This window comes from Cupressus sempervirens, chromosome 6, assembly GCF_028749045.1.
Source record: "Cupressus sempervirens isolate cs-2001-9-10 chromosome 6, ASM2874904v1, whole genome shotgun sequence".
Classification (NCBI taxonomy): domain Eukaryota; kingdom Viridiplantae; phylum Streptophyta; class Pinopsida; order Cupressales; family Cupressaceae; genus Cupressus; species Cupressus sempervirens.
Genome location: NC_143123.1, coordinates 314,491,579 through 314,515,663, shown reverse-complemented (window position 1 = coordinate 314,515,663; position 24,085 = coordinate 314,491,579). Strand labels below are relative to the sequence as shown.

The 24,085-nt window shown below is 32.1% G+C and overlaps 1 pseudogene; it reads left to right on the top strand.

Annotated features, from left to right (window-relative positions):
• LOC149552453 (uncharacterized) overlaps window positions 1–16,251 on the top strand; it is a 178,526-nt pseudogene extending 162,275 nt beyond the window's left edge.
• Window positions 16,252–24,085: the final 7,834 nt, after the last annotated feature.

Here is a 24,085-nt window from a genome sequence, read left to right as displayed (position 1 = left end):
AACCTAATTTTGGGTACTTAAGGACATTTCTAACATTGTAAAGGCAATTTTTGGTGGAGTTTGGGAGAGGGTACTGTGAGAAGGATTTTCTCCAAAACTTGATAACATTGTAATCCCATAGGGCATGTTGTGGAGTCTATTTTTATACTGAATGTAATAGCATATCATTTCTAATAATAATATTCCCCCTTTCCTAATATGTTCATTTTTGTCTTGGATTGTGCCCCCATCAATTTTCATTGAGAGATTTGTATTATATCTCAAGTTTGTGAGTTGCTTCTTTCCAAAAATTCAAACTAACTCAATCTATAGCTGTATGCATGCCAATATAAAGGCATAAATATTAGATTTATTATAGATTTGGTTGATATAAAAGACTTGCATGAGGATATCCTCAAAGTGAAAAGTCTTCTTTAAATAAAGTGTGCAAGCCACTTTGATCTTTTCCAGCACTCTCAAAATCATCATTGTGTTTCCTAAGGTCCAAACCAATTTTTTATGTATTGTATCCTACATCTACTATAGTGTTTTTGAAGTTGGATATTTCATAGGAGACCTTTTCTAAACTTGGACACATTCTAAAAGAAGAGCATATAGAATTATTTAGGGGAAATAAGTTTAAATAATTTTATATGTATATGATAAATGGAATATAGAACTACCACCATGACTTGACCCACCTTGGAAAAGAACAACCCTAGGATCCATTGCATCATGTGAAACATTATTTTTAAGCTATAACAATCCTTCTTGACTATGTAAACAATAGAAGATCTTGTTGAAAAATGAGACAAAACTAAAAACTCAAGAAATATTTTAGCAGTGACTTGAGAATCTAAGGTTTTGATCCATTTCATTTTAGTATGAACTTTACACTTTAAATCAAACACTTCACATGATTTTGTATTATTCTCACTAGAATAAACTAGTATTTTTATAATCTTTTCTATTACTATGACCATATAACTAATACTTCATCATCCACCTTGCCTTTACACAAGACTATCTTAGAGGGAAGACTCTTTATAGCATGAACACTAACTATTAATCTAACTTTTTAGTGAAACAAGTACTCTATTTTGGAACATACTTGATCACTATTACACAATGCATTTCTCTTTCTACTCTTGAAACCATATAATGACTATCTAGGCTCCTCAAGATACCTCTAGAGATGTTTTCCCTCTTGCACCAAATTATCCTTATGACAATTAGATGGCTCTCTCTTTGTAGTTTTAGCTTTAGTTTCATTTTTTTTTCTACTAGAATCACCATTATTGTATAATAGTGACTCTTCCTCTATGATAGTTCTCTGAGTCTAACTATTTCCATTTTATTACTTTTAGTAATTTTGTATCCTAATAAAAGACATGGATGATCTTATATATGTTTTCATGATCCTTCCATACCTTCTAACTATTGCCTTGTCATGATAATGCTATTACAAATAAAATTATCTCATGTGATCTTAGGAATAGTCCATCAAAGGACCTTTAATCTTCCAAAGCTTGCATCTTTATGTGACTATATTAATAACTATGATCTTCATCTATTCAAGACTTTCTTCTTCATCTTTTCATGGTTTCTTCTCTCATGAAAAGGGTTTCCTTGTAACTCTCATTCTCTTTTTATGTCACACAATTGTAGAAATTTGAAGGGAAAAGGTGGGACCACATTCATATATAATTTTATTAGCAAATAGCACCATAGAAGTTACATGGAAAATTTCCACCATTTTTTGAAGCACATAGGCATTTAGTGTGATCTATGCATCCATATCTACAATCACAACCTCTTTGAGGAAAAGGCATATGATAGTTTTAGTAAAGCACTTTAGTTGTGTACAAAACATTATCCTTTGATTCAACTCAATTATCAATGCTCCTTAGATGATTCACTTGGATAATTTTGATTGATGTCCTAGGATATATATTTTTATATCAATTTTGAAATTGTTCTATTTTTTCATGTTTTTGCTTGTTCACTCTTTATTTCTATAAACTACATATAGTTATTGTAATACTTTCTTTGAAATCACTTTTTGTGCTGAGTGTAATGAATTTTGTTTCATAATTTCTAATTATTTATTCTTCTTTGGAGACCTTATTTTATATTTGGCATGCTTCTTGCTTATTATGTTTTAATGAATTAGGTAGTTTAATGTTTAATGTTCGGTGTTGACACAAAGGGATGAGAAAGACTAGTTTAAGTGACAAGAAATGCCAACTAAAGACACACAAGTAACATAGGAATACATTACAAAGAAGCATCAATATTGCTTTTGTAAATTTCATTATTTATTCTTATAGCAACATTCATCTTAGCTTCATTAGCTAGCTGCTACATATTTTTTGTTTATTAGGTTCTAACATCCTACTCACAATGCTAGAAACATTTGTATTGTAGTGCATGTATTAGCTTATGAAATAGACTTGTTAAAGTCATCTAATTCTTATATATCATCTCTTCAAAAACATAAGAATAATGAACACACAAACAATGCTAATACTTGGTTACTAGAACCTTCAAAATTTTAGATGTAGTTCAAATAGGAATAGTTGCATTATCTTATTAAAGAGATTTATTTAAATATAGAAATGGATTTATCAAATGCTTATATGTTTATCTGATTTAAGTAGTAGGGTATTAAATATGTTCTTCTCACAAACTCTTCTATATGGCTTCTTCTAAGCCTCACCAAGCATATCACAATCAGTCCCTCATAACTTCCACAAGGTTGAAGACCAGGTGGTTGGCCTTTTTCTCATGCCATACTCAACTCTTCCTAATATATCTACCTATATCTTTTCAAACACCAAAAAACTACCCTTATCACCACACAACACACCCACTCCCTTACCCTAGGATTTTTCACAAACTCCACACCCCAAATGTAATCACAAGCAATTTGATTTCAAAAATTCCTAAGGTTTTATGCACTTTAGTGGGATCCATGCACCAACCTAACAAACTAACCTAATAAGGGGCTCTTCTTCGTAGCCCTATTTTGGGTTTTTTAGGCAAGAAATCAAAATCTTTCAAAACAACCACTAAAACTAAAGGAGGATTTAGATGTCAACTATTGAACTTTGCTAAACTTTCAAGTCTTAAGTTTTCAACTATTCATTAAAGCATTCAAACCATAAACCCTTGTTGAGGCTAATAGCCCTAAAAGACACACCCAAATTTAAAACTCACAAAACCCTCAAAGAACTTGAAAAAATGAACTTGGAAACACACTTTATTAAATACCTTCAAACTTCCAACTTTTGAGGTTGTAGCCACTATGGAGATAACTAATCCTTTAAACCCTTATCTCAATGAGGGTTTCATTATTGTTTATAATAACTATCCTCAAATATCTATTATCTGACCTACCAAACTCTTCCAAAGGGTTCTTGAATACCCCATGAATGGATGCCAACACACAAGCCTCTGTCATGTTTTCTTGAGTTTTGGTTCACTGTATTCTTTATGCAACAACAGATACCTTATTGATTCTTGGCCAACTCCTTTATAGGGATCAAAGTTATGGAGTAGACCCATGAGAGGGAAATATCAAACAAAAAAGAAAACCTTTAAACCTTCACTAACTCCACACAATTAGAGCATGTAACCACTATGGTACTTCACCTTGAAAATATATAGTTTACTATCCAACTAGTGGGTAAAGAAATCTAGATAATAAATTAATGAGGTTAGGAAAACATTTAACATTGGGATTGATTCTATACTTCATTCAACTAGATAGGAATATTAAGAAATATCATATCCATGAGGTAAGTGAGGAAGTACCAAGACTATAGTCAAATACAAGAATACAAGTAGATTTCACAAAAAAACTAATTTTCTTATTCAAAATCACACACCACGCCCCTTTTCTTCTCTAAATCTCATTCTCTATCTTGTTTTCATGATATTGCCTTCTTTATGTAATATAATGACCTTTTAACTCTGAAAAGGGTTCATACAAGATGGTTGACCTTCTATCTTACAAAAATTGTCATTTTGCAAAAATGTTAGCAACATTTTTGACAAGTTTACATCTTTAACAACATTTTTGATGATTTGCATCTTTTTCCAGCTCATGCCTATTTGGAACCATATATAGGTCTAAAAGGCTTACAAATTACATTTCTAATTCATTTGTGACCTTGCATGATATTTTAATACCACTCAAGGCCTTCGACTAGCATTGAATAACTTTGATTGATCCTTGACCTTTGTCTACATGACCTTAATTGAACACATAATTACATGAATTGAAATAACTATTTCACTAACCTACCATGACTCAAAACATACTAACTATGATCCAAAATTCAATGGAGATGGTCAGGGTGCTCTTGCACCATACTCCCTTTGTTGAAAAAACTCAAGTCCCTTAAGTTTGTTGCAAGGACTTTGTTTGGTGTTGATGTAGCTACTTCCTTTTTGAATAGGTTCACTCTTTGACACTAAAATTTATATTTATCCCTTTGTCTTTTTCTTCATTGTTCAAAATGATTCTACTTTTTATGATTTTAATTGGAGGTTGAACTAAATTTCATTCTGCATCTGCTACAATATTTTGCTCTTTAATTTGTAAATAGAAAATGTCCCAATGTTTAGTGGCATCTTAGTCTCAAATACATTGGTTCCACTTAAGTTATTTTTCTTTAGTTTTACATAGGGTTTAACTTTCTTGTTGATAGGAATACAACATATCAATTACTCATCATCCCAATTGTCAATAATGGTGGCTTCTCCCAATTCATCATTGATTTCTTTTTGTTTTCCTACACTTTGGTCACTGTCCATAAATAATTTATTTTTTCTTCATAAGAAGAGTCTATAAATACATTATTTGAGGTCTTACTCTAACCTATCACCATCTTCATGATATTCTAAACCTCTTCTTGCATGGGGTTTAGCTCTGCAACTTCATTCCTCTGATTACATTTTGTCTAATTCAAATATTGCTTGCCAATAATAGAAAAAAATAGCCTCTCCAAGTGTTATGTCCCCATTCTCTACATTAATTGAGGTCTTCTCTACCTCTTTCATTATTTCAATATTTAAATGGCCTTTCTCTTTACTAATGTCATCAAAATTTATAGTCACAGGGTTGATTGTCTGCTCCATGTTTCTTTCATACTAGAGGAAATTCACTACCTCATCATGTTCAAACTCTTCTTGTATGTCCTCTTTACCACTATTTTCCTTTGTTTTGGACATTTTTTCTCCCTTTGATACTACCATTTGGTCTAACTCAGTGACCATTCCTTCTCCATCTACTTGATCCTCTATCTTAACAGGTTCCTCAACATCTTAATCCTCTTTACTATCCAATTTCTACTCATCTTCTTCCTCTACCTATTTCCTTATAAATTCCTCTAGTCTCCTTCCTCTTTCTTCATTATTTTCTAGTTCCTTCTTAAAATTTATAATTTCTTCTAACATTCTTTCCTTCTCTTCTCTCTAGCTTCTCTTTCTCTCTTCTTTCTTTCTCCTTTCTTCTTCCTTTTGTCATCTCAAGATATCTATGTAGCATACCCATGCTCTCTAAATTACTTCCTCATATGGTGTCATATTTGGTGTCTCTCAAGCACAAAAAAAATTACCACTTCAATTACAAATTATCACCATTTATCTATCTAATTTTAACCCCAACAAGAATTATAAATTGTCTTTCTCCCTAAAACAAAAAGCCTGCCTAAAAAAATCACAATACTTCTATAAAACTTATGCAACTATCACAATTGTACTCTAGAATATGATTTAATCCTACTTTTATACCAAATATTATGTAAGTGGTAGGGTGGTAAACATGTTCTTCTCACAAACTCTTCTATATGGCTTATTCTAAGCCTCACCAAGCATATCATAATCAATCCTCAAGAGTTTGACAATGTTAGAGACCATGTGGTTGGCCTTTTCCTCATGCCATACTCACCTCTCCCTAATATCTCTACCTATATCTTCTCAAACACCAAACAACTATCCTTCTTGCCACACAACACCCCCTCTCCCTTACACCCTCCAAGATATTTTACAAAATCCACACCCAAAATGCTTCCAAGGGGCTTAACTAATCATAAACAATGTGATTTCAAAAATTTCTAAGGTTGCATGCACCTTAGCAAGCTTTATATACCAACCTAACAAACTGACCTAATAAGGAGCTCTCCCTTGTAGCCTTATTTTGGGGTTTTTAGGAAAGAAATAAAAATCTTTCCAAACAACCATTAAGACTAAAGGAGGATTCAGATAACAACTACTAAACTCTACTAAACTTCCATGTCTTAGGTTTTCAACTATTAATCAAGGCATTCAAACTATAGGCCCTAGTTGAGGCCAATAGGCCTAAATGGCACACCCAAAATTCAAACTCAAAAAACCCTCAAATAACTAGAACAAATGAACTTTGAAATGTACTTACCTTATCAAACACCTTCAAACTTCCAACTTTTGGGCTTCTAGCCAGTGTGAAGATAATTGATCCTTCAAACCCTTGTCTCAATGAGGGTTTTATTGTTGTTTATAGTAACTATCCTAAAATCTCCATTATCTCACCTACCTAACTCTTCTAATGGGTTCATCAACACCCCATGAATGAATACAAGCATTCAAATACATATGGAGACTATCAAAAAGCCTCTATCACATTTTCTTGAGTGTCAGTTCACTATATTCTTCATGCAACAACAGATACTTTATTGATTCTTGGCCAACTCCTTTATAGGAATCAGAGTTATCATGCAGACCATGAGAGGGAAATCTCAAACAATAAAGAAAACCTTTAAACCCTCCCTAACTCCACACAATGAGAGCATGCATCCATTATGATACTTCATCTTGGAAATATATATGGTTAATTGTTGAACTAGTGGGTAAAGAGATATTGAAAATAAATCAATGAGGTTAGGCACATATTTAACATTAGCATTGATTCTATACTTCATTCAACTAGGTATGAATATTAGGAACTATCATATCCATGAAGTAAGGCAGGAAGTACCAAGACTGTAGTCAAATACAAATATACAAACAGATTTTACAAAAAAATGATCTTATTATTTTAAACCACACACCATACCCTTCACTTTTCTTCTCTACATCTCACTCTTTGTCTTATCTACATGAGATTTCCTTCTTTATGTAATAGAATGACATTTTAACTCCCCAAAGAGTTCATACAAGATGGTTAACCTTCCATCTTCCAAAAATTGTCATTTTGCAAAAATGTTGTTAGCAATATTTTTGACAACATTACATCTTTTACAACATTTTTGAAAATTTTCATCTTTTACAAACTCATGCCTATTGAACCATACATAAGTCCAAAAGGCTTAAAAATTACATTTTTAATTCATTTTTGACCTTGTGTGATATTTTTGTACCCCTTAAGGCCTTTGACTAGCATTGAGTAACTCTAACTGATCCTTGAGCTTGGTCTACATGACCTTGATTGAACACATAATTACATAGATTCAAATAACTATTTCATTAACCTACCATGACTCAAAAAATTAAAAAATATGATATAAAATTCAATGGAGATGGTCAAGATGCTCTTGCACCATTATCCCTTCAAATGCAAATTAAAAAAATAAACACACAAACCATGTATGTAATACTAGGTTACTAGAACCTTCAAATTTTGGATCCAGTGCAAATAGGAATAGTTGATATTTGTGCATAGTACAATGGGAATCACTCTGAAGCCTTTTTGGTTTTCCAAAATCACAGTAGTGGTTTATATTTTCTAATATCTCTTTTTATGTTTAATTTGATTACAAAACTAGAAAGTGTTTTGGGTTTGTGCATATTTCACCATCCTAAACACTTTGGCTAAGTTGGTTTGTGCATATTTAATATTTTATGTCAACTTAAGGAATGTCAAAACTGGACAATCTAGTAGATTATTAATAATGAACATATGGTTTAAAAGTAGGATGATATCAATTCAAAAACATTAAACTTGCTAGGTGTCATGGAGATAATGATGTTTGTACTTTTTATAATTTTAGATATCGTCAAAGAGAGACTTGTCTAAAAATTAGCTCACATTTCATAAGTATTTATGAACTAAATTTTGTCATTCTACAGAGTGTGATCTGAAATATTGATACAAAATTTAATTCCTAATTGTCTGTAATGGTCTAAGAAAATATCATGTCATTAATTAATTTTATTGCCAATTTTATATTGGAAATTATTGATTATTGATAAGTATAATATTTTATTTATCAGTGCTGGTAGTGTTGTAGGTTACCAATTACCCTATCATGCCGAGCATTTGTTTTTCATTATTCTTCTCATTTTGCTATGTCAACCTTGCTAGATTTCTTGGATTAAGATATCTTTATAGTCATCTCTATAACCTTCAAACACCAATGTCGATAATTTTCAAATATGGTTACTAAGAGTTAAGTGATTTGTTAAAGTTGATGTCCTAGTTAAGAGTTTGATTCTTTAGTGATGAGCTTATCTATGGATTTCTTGTCACTTGGTTCTAGTTTTGCTCAATATTATCTTTGTATTATGTTCAAGTGACATTTTGTTTCTTGGTAGTTATTTGTCTTACTTATCAAACATTTTGGATAAATGCAAATTAGAAACTAAGACATGTTAGAGGAGTGAAACTATGGTCTGGTAGCTTTATTGAGATTCAACTGGGACTTTTCAATTTGTTTAATATCATTTGTTCTTTTAACAATAATTAGTTATTATTATTCACTGTGTAATAGTGTGTAGTTGCATCCATTGTCTAGAAAGAATTCATGACCCTAGAAAGAAGAAAGTAATAAATAATCCTATCCTTGCATAAAATGCTCTCAATTTTTTGATAGTTTCAATTTCTTTAAGCTTTACTATTATTAGATATCTAACTATTTGGATTTTTGTAGTCTACTTTATAGGTATTATTACAATAAGGTTATAAAAATTTCCAAGTGGACAATTCCAATGATCTAAGGGTTTGTATAGCTATTTTATTTCCTACAAAAAACTCAAGTCATTTGATGATTGCTAACTTCTACAATAACTAGGGTGTCTTTTTCTTTATGATTTTATTTTTATTTTTATCTCTAGACTCTTTAGATTGCTTGAGAGTAGGCAGAAAAATAGAAAGTCTAGTCACAAACTCTAAAGGATCATTATCTATGGCTTCATCACATGTTCCAGCTATAGTAGTTTCTTCTCCAACAAAAGCATCCCCAAATATGTATGTTTCCAACATCACTAGCACTCCCACAATTTTAGCTCCAATAGGGCCTTCAATAGCTTCTACATTAGTTATGCCTCTCATGCCAACAAATCCAAGTACTTGAATGCCTTCTATCATTCCCACTATTCCAAGCTTGATTGGAGCTATCTCAGTTACTTTGTCCATATATATTCCCATAGTTACTCCAATAGTTGGTGTCATGCCAACAACCACAATGGTTTTAGCATCTATTTTGTACTCCACTTATTTCAATCCCATCAATTATTGTTGCCCCTCTAGCTATGATATCGATTACCTCTACTGTAGTGCATGTCATGACTATAGAAAGCTACAATGACCATAATTGACACAACATTATATGAATATTCTATTTAGAGAGTCACAAAATATTTCTTTACTTCAAATTTTATAGTTGGATTTGGAAAAGGTTGTGATGCATGAAAGAGGTAACAATTTCAGCTGAAATTTTCTAATCTACTATATATTTATGTTTCTTTAGGTCAAAAATTGGTGATTCAAAGGAAGGAGGAATGGATGAGACTTATACCCAAGATTAGGAGGTAGGAAATATTTTTAAATATCTACTTATTTAGATTATTTTCAAAGAACAATAGATGCAAATAATTATTTTATTTCTTTTATATGTTTAGATTAGTATAGTATCTTATAGCACAATGTTTCTTTTAAGATTGTCTAATTTGCATTTTGTTATCTTCATTTGAAACAAATCTTTTCATCACCTTCCATCTTTAAGATTGCTTCTTTTATTGACATCTATGGTTGAACTTCAAAGTTAATGTAGAAAAATTGTTCTATGACACATCAAGTATGGTTTTCAACATTCACTTTCTTTTCATTTTTAGTGTATGATTTAAGGCTCACAATTTTAAATATAAATCTTGGGAACTTTAAATATTACATGCATCTTAGCAAGGCTGAATTTTATGACAATGCAACTTTGTTATGAATATTTAATTTGGTTTTGTAAATCCTACAATTGATCATTAGTATTCAGTCCTCAAGTTAATTTGATGTAGGAGTATCCTAGGTTTCCTTGCAATCCTAAACTTTGATCTTTCTGCTAGTGTCTACCAAGCTCTTAGTTCTTGAGTGAACTCTTTGGATGTCAAGGCATTCTTAGTTGCTGTCGAGTTCCTTTGGTTTTCGAGTGAATTCTTTGGTTTCCAAGTGAATCCTTTGGTTGCCAAGTGATTTTCTTTGGTTGTTGAGCATTGGAGGATGTTGAGTACTAGCTTTCATTTGCTGAGTTGTCTGTGTCTATTTTCAGTTTGGGCCAACTCTGCTTGCATTTAGTTTTTGTTACATAGCTAATATTTTTAAAGAGATGACTTGTGGCCTTGCTATGTTCTAGAATATTCTATAATCTATTTTGGAAAGTATTTAAGGAAATATAAGCTTAGGTTTTAGGGCAGTTAGGGAGAGGAGATAGAAGCTAGGGATTAGATTGCGAAAAGAAGATAGGTGCTTGAAAGTGAGAATTTGAAGATTGTAATTTGTATTGGCCATAACCTAGAAGGCCTTAAAATTGGGCACGTATGAAGATATTTTGATGAATTAATAAAAGTATTTCACTCTTCTTCCTCCTTTGGTTGTTGTTCTTTATGTTTGCTTCCATTGTGTTAACTCTTGTAGGGTGGATTTGGATAGCTGGGTATGCCTTTGGCCTTAGTTTTTCCCATCCTTCCTTTCATAAAGAGAGGAGATAGAAGCTAGGGATTAGATTGCAAAAATAAGATAGGTTCTTAAAAGTGAGAATTTGGAGATTGTTATTTGTACTGGCTATAACCCAAAAGGCCTTATAGCTGGGCATGTATGAAGATATTTTGATGAATCAATAAAAGTATTTCACTCTTCTTCCTCCTTTGGTTGCTATTCTTTTTGTTTTCTTCCATTGTATTAACTCTTTCAGGGTGGATTTGGATAGTTGGGTGTGCCTTTGGCCCTAGTTTTTCCCATCCTTCCTCGCATTAGGACAGGAGATAAAAGCTAGGGATTAGATTGCGAAAAGAAGATAAGTGCTTGAAAGTGACAATTTGAAGATTGTAATTTGTATTGGTTGTAACCCAAAAGGCCTTATAGCTGGGCATGTATGAAGATATTTTGATGAATCAATAAAAGTATTTCACTCTTCTTCCTCCTTTGGTTGTTGTTCTTTGTGTTTGCTTCCATTGTGTTAACTCTTGTAGGGTGGATTTGGATAGATGGGTGTGCCTTTGGCCCTAGTTTTTCCCATCCTTCCTCATGTCATAATTACTATTATTTTAGTAAGAAATATTAAGGCTAAGTGGCTTTTTTGCTCAAGCTTTTAAAGTTAGATCTACAAATATTATACTTGCTACATATTGCTAACAACATTTTATAGTGATTTTCTTGAATTGCCACTAAAGAGTATCTAATGCATGTTGCCAAGAAACTATATTATGGATTTCACACTATTTCATTTCTAGTACATTATAGTGGTTGATTATGTAAAAAGGACTATTTATCTACTCCCATTTTATGTTAGATATTGTATTTGGTGTCAAATGCAGGAGGCTAAAAAAGAGATGCAAGTAATTGGAAAGGCTAATGCAATTCCTTCATCAAAAGAAATTTTTTTTGATGAGGAGCCTTTGATTTATACAAAAAAAATAGTATGTAATATTATCTTTGATAGTCATTATTGTATGTGAGAAATTTACCAGATATATTGATTAGTATATTGTCTGGTGATTTCAGCTTGTAATGTAACTTCATTCTATCACAAGGAATGGGTGGATCTAACATTTAGTTCAGTCATTATGTTTCTATTTTCCTCATGATGGGATTATTAGATAGTTTATTCCTTTTCAAGGAGGCAAAGAATGATTTTAAGGAACTTCTTGAGTCTACCCATGTTGAATCTAATTAGACATGGGAGCAAGTTGTATATAATGTCCTAAGTTTCTTATTTTCTTTTTATTCAATTGATGTTTTTTATCTTTCTTTTTTAAAGCAAGGGAAAATTGAAAATATTTTTTATAGGCTATGTAGATAATCATCAATGATAAGCAATATGGAGCTCTCAAAACCCTTGGGAAGAGGAAACAAGCTTTCAATGTAGTATGACAATAGTTTTCTTCTTAAGAAATTCAATTTAATATTACATAAACAAAAATAATATTTAGATGTACTAGTTAATGCAAATATGGTTAAGGATGTAATTTCAATGCTAATGTTATTCATTTACTCTCCAATTATTATGTGTTAATACTTATCCCAACATAAGAAGCATGAGGTTGAAGAATGATGCATACAGAAAAAAGGCTCAGGAAGAGTTTATCATTATGTTGGAGGTAATTTTTGTGCTATATTTTTCATAAAATAAGCATAATTTACTTAAATATGGAGGATTAAATTAGTAGAATCCAACAAACAATGAAAATTCCATTGAATATTGGCTTGATATATTATTCTCAGAAAAGTAAGGAACTTACATTGACAACACAATGGAGGTTGGTTCATTTGATTAACATTCTAGTATATTTTGGGATTTTTTAAATGTTTGGAGTTTAGAGTAGTGTGGCATAGGTTGTGAATGGTTAAAATAATACTTTTAACTTGTATTGTCCAGCAAGGTTGTCACTCTATTTGAGAGTGATGCAAGGTCTCATGCAGTTGATTGAGGAAGAGATAGAGAGGAACTCTTTGAGGGATATCTAGTTGAGTTTGAGAGAAAGTTTTTTCATGCTTTGAATTTGTGTGATGACATGTCTCTACATTTTTGAGTATTTCTCATGTTCCAATGGCTTGTTATAGAATTAGTAGATTGTATGTTTATTAAACCATTGAATTTAATTGGCCTTATAATAAATCTAATATGTCCATCTTTATCCATGAACATTGTTCTTGACTATATTATTTTCCAAGTGGCATTATCAATGGTTTGGCTAGAATCACTAGGGTGCAGTCAAACTCAATTCACAACATTCTATTTTCAAAATGTTCTTGGCATTTTAGATGATATTTTTAAATTTTGGGTAGATAACATTTTGACATAGTATAGATGTGAATTTATGGCATGTGGATGTTTGTTCCTTGAAAGAGGATTGAAGGATGGAAGGAATAAGCTATGGTAGTCCGCTTGCTTGATTGTTGAGTGATAACTCTTGTGTTATTTGTGTAAATATAAAGTTTTAAAATTGTAATTTTGTGGTTATTTAATTGTGATAAAACTTAGTGAGATGGACTCAGTCAATTTGATGACACATATTATCTCAATGAAAAATTACTCATGATAGTGCCTTTTTATAGGAAATTAAGACATAAATCCTTGGGTTAGAGACAAAGTTCAGTTAACTATAGAAATCATGAGCTAAAATATGTTTTTTAAGAATTACCTATTGTAGATTGTTACTTAAACTAAAAATGCAAAAAAAAAAACATGGTAAGATGTATGAGTCATTTGATATAGAATTTTGCTTCAAATGTTAGATTTTCATAAACCTAGATAGTATAACACAAAATAAAAAACTATCTTAGCTACTCCTACATATAATGGCTTTTTCTTATTCCTTTTTTGGCATTTTTTCCTTGATTTATTCAGAGACTTGGATACTATTTCACAAAATAACAGACTCTCTTAGCTACTCGTAAATACAAAGGCTTTTTCTTGTTCCCCCTCTACCTTTTTTCCTTGATTTACTTATCGGTCTAGAAGGTCTTTAATTAAAAAAATAATATAAATAGAGCTAGGGTATATGATAGTAAAATCTTCTTTTATCATGATATTTCCCATTTATGCAAATATTTGATGTATTTGGGATGTCAATTATAATAAAATATAACCTTTTGTGAGGGTTCAGGAATGGAAGAAGGCACGAGAGAAAAAAAGGAATATTATTGAGTATAGATCCTTTTTAGAGTCATGTGATTTCATGAAGGTGCACACCTTAGTTTTTGTTTTAGAATGTTTTACAATGTTGCTAAAGTTACAAGTTTAATTAAAATGATTGATAGTTTTTCTTTGATTTGTAGGCAAATTCTCAATGGAGAAAAGTTCAAGATAGACTAGAGGATGATGAGAGATGCTCAAGACTAGATAAAATTGACCACTTGGAGATTTTCCAAGTGACATTAAATTCCATGTTCTTCATTTTTCCAACCATTTTGTTTTATTATTTTGGCCATTAATGCATGATTTTGCTATGGTAGGAGCATATACGTGATTTGGAGAAGGAAGAAGAATAAGAATGGAAGATTCAAAAGGTGTCAAGAATTAGAGTAGCACTTCCATAGTTTTTATTGTTTTACTTTTGTACATTTGAATGACTTGAATATTATTTTAACTGTAGAAACAATTGCATCAGAAGGAATGAAAAAATCAAGATGAATTCCCAAGATTAATGGAGGATCATAAGGCCAGTGGCCTTCTTATAACGAAGACACACTGGCGTGATTATTGTACCAAGGTATTATATGTTCATATTTTTGTTTTCAATATTAAACTTTTTTTGAATACATGTACAAAATTTAACATTTTTAATAATCATTACTCCAAATTGAGTTTTATTTAAGTATTTTCTAAGATTATATGCTTTGTAAGAACTTTATCTGTCTCTTTAAGGTCAAGGACCATTTTGCTTATCTAGTCATGGCTTCAAACACATCTAGTTCAATGCCTAAGGATTTGATTGAAGATGTTACTAAAGAGGTGGAAAAGAAGGTATCAAAGTTAGAAATTTCTCAATGATTTTATTGTAGAAGTTGATTGCACTTTTACTGTTAGGTTGAATCATTGGAAATCAATGCAATGCATGTTTCTTTCCTTTGACAAAATCTAACTTTGAATCTGATTTATGTTTGACAGTATCAAGAGGACAAAGCAAACATAAAAGATGTTTTGAAGGAAGGGAAGGTGAGTTTTTTCTCCTTCAAAATTTCCATGGAATGTAAATTAAATTTTAATCAATTTGATTTGATTAGCGTAATTTACAATAACATCAACATGGACTCTTGACAAGTTCAAAGCCTCCAATATTGGTGAAGTATATTATTTGGTTGTAAAAATCTTAAGGTTTGTATTAGTTTTGTATCTAGATTTTTGGTCTTAGCACAAAACTCTTTACAAGAGAGTATCTGAGATTTAATTTTAATATGAACAATGTCAATTGGGTGTTGTGTCATATTTTATTTAAGATTCTAATTATATCATTTTTATTATGTTGAAACTATTTTGTGTTGGCAAGAATTTCCATTATAAATCCACAACATCCTTCTCTCATTTTTAGATTGTAGATATTTTCTAGGTTAAACTCAATGAATTACCAAACTTGAGATTAATGCAAGTTGTTTGGGGATATATATATATATATATATATATATATATATATATATATATATATACAACTTTTTGGTCTGATTGGAATAGTGTATTTTTCTTACAGCTTGTATTTAAAGAAGTGCTTGAATGAACAAGGAAGAAAGAAGAAAAGGAAGCAAAAAAGAGGCAAAGGTTGGCAGATGATTTCATGGCTTTACTTTATTCTTCAAAGGTTTTGATTCTTACTTTGAAAAAAAAAATCCAACAAATATATTCTATTTTTATTTTACTTTTTGTACATCTAAGGTGCATTTTTTGTATTGTTGTGTACATTAAAAAATTGTGTCATGACTGAATTTTTATTTACTTCTTTGATTACTGATTATATAATTTTTTCATTTCAGGAAATTGATCCTCTCTCAAAATGGGAGGAATGTATACCTTTTCTTGAAGATGTCTAAGAGTACAAGTAAAATAGAAACTATATAAGGAATAATCTAGTGCAAGTGATAAAAGCTAGTTTTTATGTGTATCCACTATAATTAGTTATAAATAAGTTTGGACATCAATAATCAAGGCAATTAGTGATGAAAGCTTCTATCAGGAGATATTTGATGAGTACATTGCACATCTTCAAGAAAAGGTAAAGGAAAAGGAATGCAAAAAGGATGAAAAAAAGGTATCTAACAATAAACAAACTTATAATTTTCTTTGTTTTGTTTATTATTTCATGTTTTAGATTAAGGTAAAAATAGATTTTGAAGGGACCTAAAACCCTTTAACAAAAGAAAAAGATCAACATTAAAAACCTACCAGATTTTACAAGGACTTGAAAGCTAGAGTAAAGCCAAAAACACAAAAAATTAGGTTTTACAAGGACCTAAGACTACAAGTTTTAAACCAAACAAACCCAGATTTTACAAGGACCTAGAACCTAAAGTTTTTAAACAAAAAAGCTAGAAAATAATAAACAAAACCAAAAACACCACCTAGACCAGCAACCAACACACCAATTAGAAATATTTTTCCTCATACTCTACCTCATTATCTTACTAGGACCTCTTGGACTCCTCACCATAGTAGTGTCTAGAGACATGATCTCTTCATTACTTTTCTTGCCCAAACTGGCTACTACAACACATAAACTAGAAGTGACCTACTCCACTCTTTGTCTACTTTCTTTATTAAGTTGATGGAGTTCCAGCTCATAATCCTTTAGTTTGTTATGGATGTTACCAAAAAGTTTCTCTAGGTGGGCTCTCATAACATGTTCATGGTCTAGCTCTTTCTGAATGACTCCAACCTTTTTCTTCAGCACCATGATTTCATTATATAGCCATGAATCTATTTGTAGAGAAGTCTCCTCTTTAAGTTTTGAAATATGAAGAAAGAAGAGTTTCACATGGTGGGTCTCATCTCTGGTACCTTCTTTAGTTCTAATTGTAGCATCAATGGTAGTGTTATTGACCTGGATGTTTGTGTTAGCATCCTATTTCTCCTTAAACTCCTCTTCCTTCTCCTTGCTTGGGCTTTGTTCTTTCGTTACAAGGACATTACCCTCATTGTTCTTTTCTATGTCCATGTCCATTTTCTCCCCAATGGATTTAGTATTAGGAGGAGAAGAAAGAACTTTATCTTTCCCCTCATCATCCTTTAAAGCTTCAGACCTAGCATTTAGTTCAGTTTTCTTGTCTTCACTTTCCTCCACTTGGTCCTTACTAGTTGACATGTCCTTACTTCCAAAGTAGCCTTCCATGTTTGAGCTAAGGTCTCCCATTTCAATATTATTGTCATCCTTAGCTGAATTCTCAAAATCCATCACTTCCTCAACATTCTTCTTTTTAATCTTCCACTTATTATTTCATGTTACATGTCTAAATTTGTCAAGATCATTAAATGCTTCAGACCATGTAGGTCAGTCAAATTAGATTTTTCTTACTTTTGGAATAAATTAAATATTGGTCCCATTAGCTTATCTTTTCATTTCCCATAAGTCACAAGGTTTGAGTTTAAGTGTGTTATGTGATAAATTTATATGAAGCTAAGCAAGGAAAAAAATTGGCAAAAAAATTGATGACACAAAATCTTCATATAATTCATTTTTTTTACAAATACAATAATATATCCAAATAATTATTAGATCACCAAAAAAAAAACCTTTTAAGTTTCCAAACACTCCACAATTACAACCTATGAGCACAAAGCTTAAAAGCATAATGGCCCAATGATGTCTTGGCGGTTGCCTCATCAATGAAAGTGTTTCAACTACTGCTTTACATGGGTTACCCCAAATTTTTAAAAAATAAAAAGATGAAGATGATTAAAACTTTAGGTATAATTTTGATGAGGAAGCAGGAGATACATGTTTCAAGATTTTGTGCAAATGTTTGGTTTAGATGGGGTAATTACTAGTTACACAAGTGTTGGAACAATAACAAAGCTGTCACTTTGCTGAAAAATCTGATTTCCTCTTTTTGGATAGATATTAATTTATTTCTTTTGGGCGTTTATTATTTCTTATTGCTTATTGACAATACTTACCAATCACTATATGAGATGTCTTTAGGTTTTATGCCTTTGGACGATAATATTACCCTTCTAGATTATAGCTAAGAAGTTGGTACAATTGCTCAAGGAACATAACATTGTCAAGTTAGCCTTATAGATTTTGTAATGCCCTGCTTGGAGATCCTTGGAACAAAGATAAATAAAAGCCAATTTTAAAAATTTTTTTAAACAAGTATGGTTTCCCATGATAAACAACATACAAGGATCACAAAGATTGCAATAGAAGACTTAACCAACTATCCAGTCAACCAATGGATCTCCAAATACCACTACCAAACTGACATGCACAAACTAAGAGCTAAAAATCAAAGATGACAATAGAACATGAAAAATATGTGATCCATCAAAGCCTAGAAATACAAGCAATCCAAAAGGAGACTCAAATCACCAAATTGTGTTCCCCAAAAAAATAGTGGAGATGCCCTATATTTTCTATGTGAGGAAACACAACAAATAGTCTTGCATGAGGAAGTACCCCTTTGTACAAGTAAGTACAACAAGCCATGCAAGAAACTACCCTCTCATGCAAAGAACTTCTTGGCTCGGTAGCCAAAACCACTACATTGATTTAGAGGCTCGTGTGAGGAAGTACACGGAGCAAAGAAAAGAAATGCAAAGCCCTATGTGAAACTTCAAACTCTCACATGAGGATTTGCAATAGAAAGCAAGGAAAACACAAGATGATAAAATTAGGGAAAACAAATCCTCCACACTGAGGAGTATTAGATCTACAAACCAAGGCTTGGACACTTAAACACAAAAGAAGAAAGGTAGGAATACATCTAACCATCTAAACCATAGTGGTAAAGGAAATATACTAAAAGCAACATCGCAATGTACAAAAAAAACAAAACTCATGTACAATTCCTCCCAACCATAATAGCATCATGAGATCTCAAAAGCCCTAGCCATCCCCCATGCATAACATTTGAAATAATGATTATTCGAGTTTATTTGACACATTCCTATATTATGATGTTTAGCACATGATTAGATAATGCGATAAACTTGATTTAAAATAAACTTGTAGGTCCACTCTCTTTGTGCTGATGGAGATAATGATACAACCACAAAATACATAAAGAAAAAATCCATGGCTAACACTCACACTAGACAATAAGATGATTACAAACAAGATCATGAGACAATGCAAGTACAATAGGTCATAGTTAGACACTCAATAGGCTACTATGTAGGCACTCGCCTAGAGGGAAAATAGCTTGGTATCAATAGCCCAAGATAGTGGGGTGTTGAATCAACTTCCCAACGGAAGGCTCATGCACTATGTCCTCAAACTTAATCGGGTCCTCACACATTTTATTATCTTAAGTTTTTATTACCATCCAATATTTTATTTAGTTATCACTTAATTAAGCTTTCTCCTTGTCAACCTGGGAAAAGTCACCAAGGTTGCAATAGAAACCCCTCCATGAAACTACCCTACCATACCCATACTCATCCCACAATGAGCACCTATAGGCATGAATATTCCAATCCAACCCCAAAAGACATAACTCAACTGAATTACCACTGAGACTTTGGACCTTTCAAGTTACCCAATAAATGCACTTGCATGTTCTTGTGAGTGGGTGCACCACCATCATGAAGTCAAAACACAACATCTAGATGAGAACACAAGCAAAAACACACTCAACTGAAAACAAGTTGAAGAGAACACATTCTACACGAATCCCAAAGAACAATAAAACCATACATCATAAACTCACTCAATCAGCCACAATCTAGGAGTATGGATTCTACACAAATCCCAATGATGTAACAAAACCAAACATCATAAACTCACTTAACCAACCTCAATCCAAGAGAATAGATTCTACATGAATCTTAGTGTCCATGAAATAATAACAAGGGTCTAAAAGACAATAACAGTGACAAAAGGGAGGAGGAAAGAATTTTCAACTCTAAAAAGGATTATGGTAATGAGGATGGAGAAAAATGTTTCAATTTTGGGAACATTTTGATGGATGGCAATCAAACTCAACTATCGAATGACAAAGAAAGGAATACTAGGACAACCCATGTTTTAGCTAGCTTCTCACTTAAACCCCTTACTTTTTGTGATGAGACGAGTAAAAAGGATAATTCCCCTATTACCATTTCTTCCCCTATTAAGGAAAATTTAAAGATTTCTTCTAACCCACGGGTGCTGCAGGATAAACCAAAGAGACAGAAAATGAAGGAGGTTGCTACTAAGAAGGTTGAGGAGCATAAAGAGGAGACTGTGACGATGGAGGAGCATTACATAAACCTAGAGGAAAGAGTCAAAGCTTTGGAGGAGGGGTTTTTCACCTTCTCCAAGTTTGGACTTAAAGTTACTCATGCTACTGCAACTACCCTCCAATTGCTGGCACAGGAGAAGGAGGAAGCTAGCTTGGACATGGAGGACAATAAATTACTCTGTAAGTTCCTTGCTGATGATTGGGCCCAAATTCTTCTTCATGCAAGGGGAAAAGGGAAAAAAGAAATCTAAGTCTTTTTTTATTATTTCTATTTTGTTGGGGTCCATGGATCCAAAGACTTTATATACTATCTTGATAGTTATATTTTTGTTGGTTATCAGCTATAATTATGTTTTTATTAGGCCTGGGTGCCTTGTTGGACTTTGGTTAGTTGTTAGGGTTCCTTTTTGGTTCTAGCTCTCTGGTTTTAGGTTTTTGTCTCTGACTGTTGGTTCTTCTGTTCTTTTTGACTATTTTTGTTACTAGTTGGTAATGTGCTAGTTACTAGCCTTTTTACTATTAAGGGCTAAACCCCTTGCTTTTGGTCCCTTTTAATTTCAAAAACAAGGGTCTATAAGAAACAATAACACTAGGTATAAAATCGCTCAACCAAAAACAACACTGGGAATACAGATGTGGAATACATCCCAATGCAAACATAAAGATGTAAAAATGGTCTAACTAAAATCCTATGGATGATCTAGGTCTATGACCAACATTATGCCAAGAAAACCCAAGAAAATTGGGTAGCACACAAATTGAGGTAAGAACCCAAAAACTTGTAAACTTTGAAAATAAAACTCATTTGGTCTTAGGGCACAAAAGAAATGAAAATATTTAAAAAATTAGATTTATAAACCATATGCAAAAATGACTATCATAATGGTGTGAAACCCAAAACCCTCATCCCAAAAAATAGGAAAACATTCAGACCCAACCAACTAAGAAAAACTAGCAATCAGAAATGAAAGGGAACACTAGTTCCCGCCTCCTAAAAAATGACTACCAAAAATAGAAGTAGAAACAAAACTAAAACAATAAAACAAGAGAGCCCTACCTCATAGCCAAAAGGGAAAAATGGGAATCTGAACCATAAAATAAAAATCTCACAAAAGTAGCCAAAAATCATGGTGATCCAATGTCTCCCCTAGCTGGATCCAATGAGACCGATCTCATAATGATCCCACACCTATAGCTCCCACAATGATCACAATAATAATTCCTCATGAATAGGATTTTGTGTTTTACTCTCAAACTTTTTAATTCAAAAGTGAGAATTGAGGAATAAAATTCCTTTTTGGATACTTATTCACTTTTCAAGTGAATGATAGACTAAGGTAAATAACTAGGTAACCTAGTTAGACCCCAAATCAACCCAAATAAAAATAGGCTATTCCAATTAATTGGAATTAATCTTTGGCAAACCTACCAGAAATTAAAATTAACTAAAATAAAGCCCAAAAAATCAAAATCATAGAATCCTTAACAATTTCATGATAATGTGAACCTCTAAATGCATAGACACATTCATAGGTCTAATCACATAATGAAAATAAGTGGTTAGTCAGCTTAATACTTTAATAACAAAGGATTGGAAATCCTTTCATAGTGATTTCATGGTTAAACAACATCATGTGTTTTACTTAGAATAGTACACTGACTCCACTTAATCTATCAACTCAAGGGCATAAACTTGAGATGATGACTGCAAAGTCTTTGCTCTAAGTCTCCTTCAATTCATTACAACTAAAGTGAAGTAAATGCTAAAGGAATTATATGCTAGAAACTGAAACAACAACTTAACTCAAAGTTTAAAATAATGCTACAACAGTAAACCTACCTATTCACCTATGCTACAGAAATAATTCATTGATTCTGTTATCAATGGCTACAGGAGAAACATAATTCTATCTTGCAAAGAAATAAACAAGGAAATGAAATCTATTCCAATAGAACAATTCTCTCACCAAGTGGGCCCCCTTAGATGAGTTAATATAAAAGACAATCAAGATAAAGGAAATAAACTTGAACTACTCATTCTATTCATTCATGGTGAAAGAATTACACTTGATTAAAATTGTATCACACTTTGATGCTATGAAAATTAACTTGTCCTATTCTTCTCCAAAACTATGCTACATCAAGAATTATTTAAAGGAAACTACAACTACTTCCTAACTCTATGATCGCTCCATTAATTAGGATCAATTAAAAACTCATAAAGTTTGAATCAGAATCAAAATTAAACAAGATTAAATCCTTCAAGAATGTAGCAAGTTGTGGAAGCTACATTCATGCTCTGTTCCAACAGAAAGCATATAATAACTTGCTCCACTCATGATGGTTCAACAATTTGGTTGGCTCTAAATTTAACACTAAGCTATTAATCCTTGAATATCCACAAGAAGTACCTAAAAAATATTCAATGTGTACACAACTTCCACATACATATATTTATTTCATCATCAATATTAGAAAAGGTGTAAAATTCAAATTAGCATTATTGTAAATCCTATGGCTATAGGAGGAAAACTACCCAAGACATAGCATGAATGAGGAAATAGTCATTAGCATGTAATATTACTTCATTATAAAATTTTAATCCATAGATTCAAGCAATTATAGCATATTTGAACTATCCATACTTCTACTTAATGTCTTAACATATACATAAAATCATAAGTTTATCTGCTTAAAATCATAAAGTCATGGCTCTTTCTACAAGATAACTACTTTAAAAATAGATAAAAATATCTTAAAACAATAACCTTTTAGAGGCCCATCATCCCCCCAGTTGAGTCATTGCTGGTCCCCAGCAACCATGAAGTTTCTAATTCTGGCCCGAACTCTTGAATCACTTATTGTCCTCTCCCCTGGCTCATTCTTAACATAATCAAAGTGCCCATAATTTTCTTTGAGCCTTCTCCATCACCAATGTTATGCTTTAATATCATGATCCTTTTCATTTTTGTTTACTGCTAGTAGTGGTTGTAGGAGAATATGGGGGTAATACTTTAATGAAAGTCAATATTTGCACTAATTCCTTCCTAAATCAATATACCATAGAATTCTAATAGTAGCAAGAGTTAATTTCTGAGGAGAGTGGGGTTCTCTCATCTTCAAGTCATGTGGCATCTGTGTCCACCTTTTTCTTGAAGCAACAATAGTTGTCTCAACATCTCGAGAGGAGTTTTATTCCCAATCTGCAAAGGCTTGTTCTCTAATTAGGCATACTTTACTAGCTCCAACAAGGTTTCCTAGAATAGAAATCCAATCTAGAAATGTCTGTCTAGAGTGTTGAACTTCTAGTCACATGAGTAGAGGAAATGTCATTTCATTTTTCTTGCAAGGCATAGCTTGATGTACCCTACTTATCACATTCTGTATCCAAGACATCACTACTCTCAACTGCACATCCCCTATATACAAGAGTGAGTTCCACTCTGTATCATTAGGCACTGCCAACTTATGGAGATATAAATCACACAAAAAATTCTTCAAAAGAATTGGAATAGATTGGAATGCATCATAAAACTCATGTGGAGTTGAAATGGATGAATTAAGCTCTTCCACAATTCTAGTCAATCTAAAATTAACAAGCTTCTCTTTGAGGAACAATGCATACATCAATAATGGTGATCTATATTCTACTAGTTCAAGAGTCAATCTTGTAACTTGTTCAATCCTTTTTTTTTTAACTTCATTTTGGTTTGAGCTATGTTTAAATTGATAGCTTTATTCATTAATAACATGCTTTAATTTTTC